Source organism: Carlito syrichta, unplaced genomic scaffold (assembly GCF_000164805.1).
Source record: "Carlito syrichta isolate Samal-C Ts95f unplaced genomic scaffold, Tarsius_syrichta-2.0.1 Scaffold306319, whole genome shotgun sequence".
Classification (NCBI taxonomy): domain Eukaryota; kingdom Metazoa; phylum Chordata; class Mammalia; order Primates; family Tarsiidae; genus Carlito; species Carlito syrichta.
In genome coordinates this window covers 316,220-324,134 of record NW_007250415.1, presented here as the reverse complement: position 1 = coordinate 324,134, position 7,915 = coordinate 316,220, and positions in this window count along the sequence as shown.

The window sequence follows — 7,915 nt, the reverse complement described above, 5'->3', positions numbered from 1 at the left end:
GGGGGGGGGGGTGCAGAGCTTCTCCCAAACCCTCCTCCAGACAGTGCAGGGAGACTAAAAGCAGAGGGACGCCCAGACCTCGAGACTCACACACAGTCAGTCTTGGGGTTACAGGGGCCCAGGCGCATCCTCTCGGCTCAGATCCATCCCACCTTCCATCCACCTTCCCTTGCCCCCCCACCTCGTCCTACAGACAAACCTCCCACCCCTGTACTCCCACACCCACCCTTGGTCCCCAGACAACATCCAAGCCGAACTCTCATCAGCCAGCGCATTGCTGCCAGCTCTTCACATTTTCAGACTGGGCTGCACAACATGTGGAAAGAAACCTCCCGCCCCTTTCCTAATAACTCAATTTCTTCTTAGCTACAGGAACAAAAGGCTCTCTTCACTTCAGAATATTCTAAGTGCCAAGACAAATAGCAACTCACAGAAAACGTGAACATCCACAGCAGTTCTTCTTTGTTAACTGTAATGGCAGTAACAGTGAAAACAACGCAAGAGGTTGGCAATGAAAAATGGATTTCCCTCCATCCTCAGGCCCCGGTCCCCCTCCTCAGAAGTCACCACCCTCAGCAGTTTTTTTTTCTGAAATTTTACATGCATATACATAGAGAATCTCTTTCCCCCTTTTATGCCTGAGTGGGAGCATACTATATTGCTTGGGTCCTGGTTTTTCATTTCATTTTTCTCACTTACCAATATATCCTGGAGAATGTTCTCTCCAGATCTGCATTCTTCTTTTCAGTTGCTGCAGAGAATTGCATTATGTGGCTCTCTCATAATTCATCTAACTCGCTTGCACTGATGTGTTTTTAGGTCACTTCTCGATCTTTGCTGTTACAACTGATGCTGTATTTAACATCCTGTGATATATTTTTGGAGGACTCACTCCTATGAATATTTCTGCAGGATGAATTCCTGCAAGTATTGATTCTTACATAGATGGCACCAAATCGCCCGACAAACTATAACTTTTCAGTGGAGACTGAATGAATAACTTAGGCTTAATGGTTAAATCACTTTAAAACAATCACAACTTTATTTTATAAGAGAGCGCACCTTACTGCCTTTAAAACATGAAAACATAAACCATAAAGGAAAATAATGATATGTTTTATTGCATTAAAATTTAAAACTTGTGTACTGAGGAAGACATCATTAAAATGTTAAGAAAAGCCAAACATTAGAGAGGATATTTGTAATATATTTAGTGGAGCTAAATTAGTACCAAAGTCTACACATCATTAACAAAAAGACAAACACTCCCGACCCTACCCCCATACCCAAATGGGAAAAGGCTAAGAACAAGCAATTCAGAGAACAGAAAACTGGAATAACAAATGTGCATGTGAAATGATGCCTAGCCTCACAAATAATCAGAAAATTACAAATTAAACAACGGCGAGAGAGCATTTCAGACTCCTCTGATGCGCAAAAATGTTGTAATCTGATAATACCAAGAGAAGTGAAGCAATTAGATATCTTAGAAACATCCAGTGGGAGTGTAAACTGGCAAAACCACTCCAGAGAGCAATTGACAACACCTAGTAAAACTGAAGAAGAGCCCGCTGTATTAACTCCATCTACTTTTTTTTTTTTTTTTGAGTTGGAGTCTCACTCTGCTGCCCAAACTGGAGTGCAGTGGCTGCTTCCGGCCACTGCAGCCTCGACCTGCTGGGCTCCCGCGATCCTTCCGCCTCAGCCTTCCAAGTAGCCAGAACTACAGGTGCATGCTACCACGCCCAGCTAATTTTTGATTTATTGTAGAGACAAGGTCTTGCCAAGTTACCCAGGTGGGTCTCAAACCCGCGGGCTCAGTCGATCCACTCGCCTTGGCCTCCCAAAGTGCTGGGATTACAGGCTGAGCCACTGAGCCTGGCTTCCATTTTCTTATTTTGCTCATTCCTGATGCTCTGACACTTGTGGCCTCACTAATGGGGTGAGACTGCTCCTCCCAGAGCTAGCCAGACCTTAGGATAGCAAAGAGCTCAGTGTGGAACACACCTCTTCTGTGTCAATGAACAGGCCAGAACCTTATTCTGAACCAACTCTCTATCTGGCTCGTACACTCCGGAGACAACATTTTTCTGCCCTAACTGCATAGGGCCAGGTACCAATCAACTAAAGACCACCCCGCAGCTCAGAACCTGCCAGCATTATTCACACTAGCCAGTCCTAAACTGTGTCTCTGTCCTGCCTTGTCTCTCCCATGGAAAACACAGTAATGAATGACTCTGGGCCATGCTTTCCCCTCCCCCCCATCCCCATACCCGACTTGTCCCTGGGCTTCCCTGGGTGGCCCTACATGGCAAAGACATGTAAATACCTATAATAGAAATCTTCTTTCAATGGCACTAGTCTTTCCATATTGTAGCCCAGTCCCCTCCATACATTGAAATCCTCTGGGTAAGCCAGGCTCGATGGCTCAGCCTGTAATCCCGCGCTTTGGGAGGCTGAGGTGAGTGGATTGCCTGAGCCCGCAGGTTCGAGACCCACCTGGGCAACTTGGCGAGACCTCATCTCTACCAGAAATTAAAAAATTAACCAGGCGTGGAAGGCTGAGCGGAAGGATCGCCGGAGCCCAGCAGGTTGAGGCTGCGGTGGCCGGGAGTGGCCACTGCACTCCAGTCTGGGCGACAGCGTGACACTCCAACTCAAAAAAAAAAAAAAGAAATCCCCTGGGTAGCTGAATGTGGTGGCTCACACTTACAGGTGTAATCTCAGCACTTTGGGAGGCAGAGGCAAGAGGATTGCCTGAGCCCAGGGGTTCGAGACCAGCCTGGGCAACTTGGCAAGACCTCGTCTCTACAATAAATCAAAAAATTAGCCAGCCATGGTGACTCCTGTCTGGGATTCCAGCTACTTGGATGGCTGAGGTGAAAAGATCACTGGAGCCCAGCAGGTCGAGGCTGTGGTGGCCGTGAGTGTGCCACTGCACTCCAGTCTAGATGACAGAGTAAGACTCCACTCAAAAAAACAAAGAAATCCTCTGGGTACAACCGATACATCCACATTGTGACCCAAAAAATTCCTGTACGATGCAAAGGGGGATGTATACAACAGTGCTCACTGCAGCGCTGCTGGTTACAGCAGAACACTGGACACAACCCAAACATCCATCAGTAGGAAAGTGAGAAATGTGTTGTCCCGTGGTCCCATCATGGGTTACCAGAAAGATGCCAAGTTAAAACAATGGCAAAATAAATGCAACGTGTGTGTTTATGTGAAATGTAAAAGGTTTTATAAAACAACACTCTATATATTGTTTATAAAACATATTCATGAAATAAAAATATAAAACAAGAAAAGGAAATATTCTCATCAATCCGGTATGTGGTTTCCATGGGAGGGAGAGTGAGGAGTTCTCACTCTCTGATTAGGCCAGAGTTCAAAAGAGATTTCCCCTCTGCTTTAAAACCAAAGAAAGATTTGAGTAACGTGTAGTAAAATGTTAAGATTTGTTCACTCTAGCCTGGGCACAGTGACTCAGCCACTGGGCAACTTGGTGAGACCTCGTCTCTACAGTAAATCACAAAAACTAGCAGGGTGTAGTGGCGTGCATCTGTAGTCCCAGTTACTTGGAAGACTGAGGTGGAAGGATCGCCTAAGTCTCGCAGGTCGAGGCTGCGGTGGCTGTGAGCGTGTCACTGCACTCCAGCCTGGGCAACAAGAGTGAGACTCCAACTCAAAAAAAAAAAAAAATTGTTCACTCCAGCTGGTCGGGAAGTGGATATTTGCTGTACTCGTTTTATTACTTTATTTTCTGTTTTATTACTTTACTGTCTGTTAGAGGTATTTCATTATGAGAAAAAAATATTGTTTAGGCTGCATGAATGATCTCAAGGTCATGCCAAAAGGTAATATGACAGGAAGCCAGTGAGCTCTGTTCCCATCTCAACTGTGTCAAATTTTATCCTTTTCCTTTAAGTTGTATCTTTTAAAATTTCCAACTTTTAAAAAAATTATTATTTTTTTATTATAAAGATGTGGGGTACAATTCAGGGTTAGGTATACAAACATTGATCATCATGCAGGTACCCTTGTTGTTGAGGTATGCCCCTCTCTCCCCTAGCAGTTTCCCTCAACTGCCAATCCCACCCCCCTCCGATAGTTTCCCATTATAGCCAAACACTTTCTTATGGTATTAAAATTGTTCAAGGTCTGCTTATGAGTGAGAACATATGTTACTCTGTTCTTTGTTTCTGTGATTGATCACTGAGTATGACCGACTCCAAATCCATCCAAGTTGCTGCGAAGTCCATATATTTGTCCTTCTTTATGGCTGCATAATGTTCCATTGTGTATATGTACCACTTATCACAATTCCTGACTTTTAATAAAAGGTTTAAACACTTGCACCCTACAGGGGATATACCTATGTTTGTTGACCAAATATTCAAAAAGTAAGTGACACATCTCAGAAGGCAAGTGCTATATTAAGGGCTGTTTGATGTAGTTATCAGAATCCTACTTTATCAGAAGTAGAGAAGAGAAAAAAAATTCTACTTATTGACTTTTAACAAAAATAAAATAACTGCTAAACAAATTTTTAAGTGTAAAATTTTAAGATTAAGTTTTTCAGAATTTTCACAAATCAGAGTTATTTCACCTACTCAAATCAAGTATCTCTGTCTTAAAGTATTTATTTTGTTTTTATTAAAAGTAAAGGGCATATTTTATGTTCTTCTCAACATAAAGGCTACATTTTATTAGAAATATTTACCAGCCCTTGCATTGGTCATGAGATTTTTAGCAGCAAATATCAAGTGAACAAAGGTCTAAACAATAAAGACATTTAACAGGAAACACACAGATAAATGGGTGGGTGCGGTCATGATACAATCTTATCAAAGACCCTGCTTTCTCTTATGCTATCCTCAGTGCCTTAGCCAGACACAAGTTGGTCCTCAATAATCCCACCTTCTGGTATCCATACCTCTCCTACATTTTGCCAGGGTTGGTCTGTGGGACAAATAGAATATGGCAGAGGAGACAGAATCACTATTTTTTTTTCTCCTCTAATGTCTAATGGCATCACTTCTGAAATTAGGTTATACAAAGACTGCGGCTTCTTGGGTTTTCTCTCTCTCTCTCTCACACACACACACACACACACACACACACACACACACACACGTGCGCTCTCTCTTTTGTTCTCTCTTTCTCTCACTCTCTTGCATCTCCCACTCTGGGGAAAGTGAGCTGCCATAGCACAGCCCATGTGATGAGGCACTGAAATGTTCACTAATATCTGCTAAGAGGCCCGGCACGGTGGCTCACACCTTTAATCCTAGCATCTTGGGAGACCGAGGTGGGAAGATCACTTGAGTCCAAAGATTCAAGACCAGACTGGGCAACACAGCGAGACCTCATCTCTACAAAAAATACAAAAAAATTTAGCCAGGCAAGGTGGCGCATGCCTATTTTCCCAGTTACTCGAGAGGCTGAGGCAAAGGATCGCCTGAGCCCAGGAGTTCGAGGCTATGGTGAGCCGTGATCATGCCACTGCACTCCGGTCTAGGCAACAGAGTGAGACCACAACTCAAAATATATATATATTTCTGCTAAGAACCAGTGCCTCCCAAAAATCATGAGAATGAGCTTGGGAGTGGATTCCTTAGCACCAGTGGGCCTTAACAAAACTACAGCCAGCCTGCCAGCTTGAATGCAACCTTGAGAGGCTTTGAACCAGAACCACCCGGCTCGGTTATTTTCAGGTTCCTGGCCCTCGGAAATTGTGTGAGATAATACATGTTCATTGTTTGAAAGTGACAAATTTTGGGGCAGTTTGTTATGCAGCAGTAGATAACGAATACACTCAGTGTTTCTGCCATGTTTCTCTTAGTGAGTGTAAGATGGCTGTCATAGATCCAAACACTCTTCTCACAGGACAGTGTCTCAGGCTGGAAGAAACAGGGATGGGAGCTAATGGGTCTCCCTGTGTGCTTTTCTCCTTTTATCAAAGAGGGAAATCTTTCTTAGAAGTCACCTAGTGGCCAGACGCGGTGACTCATGCCTGTAATTCCAGCATTAGGGAGGTCGAGGCAGGAGGATTGCTTGAATTCAGAAGTTTGAGACCACCCTGGGCAGCATAGCAAGACCTCATCTCTACCAAAAGAAGAAGAAGAAGAAAAAGAAGCCACCCAGAAAATCTCCCCTCACCTCACATTATCCAGAGACGAGTCCCTTAGCTGCAAGGGAGACTGGGAAACCAAGGATTGGGTCTTTTTGACTGCTTTATAGAGAGATGGGCAAGAAACAATTAGGCTGGGAACAGTTTCTGGGTAGGCAGCAACAATCTCTGCCAGCCTGCCCTACAGTCTTCATTTGTCTGATTTTTTTCCACCTGGCGTTATTTAACTTGTTCCTTCATACTCTGTATTTACTGTAAATTGGAAGTTAGCCCTCAGTTAGATTCAAGTTAAGTATTTTTGGCAAGAATATATTCAGAGGTGATGTGGTGACCTTCATACTTTAGTGCATCAAGAAACAGAGGCCAGGTATGCTCACACCGGTAATTCCAGCACTTTGGGAGGCCAAGGAGGGAAGATTGTTTGAACCCAGGAATTCAAGACCAGGCTAGACAACAAAGTGAGATTTGTCCCTACGAATAATAAAAAAATTAGCAGGGTGTGGTGGCATACACCTGTAGTCCCAGATATTTAGGAGGCTGAGGCAGAGGATCACCTGAGCCTAGGAGGCTGTAGTAGCCATGATCGTGCCACTACACTCCAGCCTGGGCAACAGAGTGAGACCCCAACACACGCACACACGCACACACACACACACACACACACACACACACACACACACACACGAAACAAACATGTTCTTCACTAAATTAACCTTTTTTAAGATGTAAGCAGAGGGTGGTACACCACCAATGAAGAGCCAGCCTGCAATCTATATACATATCTTTCTCCCCAAGAATAGGCCCAGGTGGCTTCATATATCTTATGCAAAGTCCAGATTCCTCTATAAAGTCATGTTGGGGTGTCTTGGAATTGTGTTCGATAAGCCATCTGTTTCTCCAATGTGATTTCCTTGGGGACTGATGAGTCATACGAGCAGTGTTAAATTAGGTTAAAAAAGACACCTGAAAGGATCATGAGACAACTTTAAAAATCAAAGGCAGACATGTTGGGAAGTCATTCTTCCTTCACGTCCTTCACGTGAAGCTCTGTGGGCTTTAATATAGAATATATGATGTCAGGCATGAGGACGAACCTTCTAACTAGGCGTGGGCTGGAGGCACTGGACAGGCTGAGGCCTGCGACTCAGCAGCCCTTGTCAGCTAAACGGACCACTCTAGCAGGGCCAGCCCTTGGGGTCCATGTGCATGGCTCCTCCGGGACCTTCGACACAATCACAAGTTTCTATTGGCTTGTTTGCAGCAGCTGTGCCGCACAGCTGTCGCCACTTCCCCACGGAGCTGAGACGTGTGTGCATTCATCCCAAGTGGCCAGGCCTGAGGAAGCAGGAATGCCAGGGGCTGTGTCAAGATGAGGCACCTTCGAAGGGGGTGGGGGTGGGCTCCCAGCCTCATCGGGGCCCTGCAGCCCATTCAGAGCAGGTGGTCTTTCTTCCTGCTTCACTGGGAACATCGAGGTGACCGGGAAGCAGAAACCTGTCCATAGCTGTCTTCCCTTCAACATGACCCGGTGCCTACCTTTATCTGCTTACCCTTCCCTCCATGGCAAGAGTCTCTGTCCCTTACTCTGGAGCCACCCCTGTCCCCTTGGACAGTGCCAATGTCTGACTGTCATCTCAGACATTTGTTTGTTTTTGGTTTGGTTTGGTTTGTTTGTTTTTTTTTTTTTTGAGTTGGAGTCTCACTCGGTCGCCCATACTGGAGTGCAGTGGCTGCTCCCGGCCACCGCAGCCTCAACCTACTGGGCTCTGGCAATCCTTC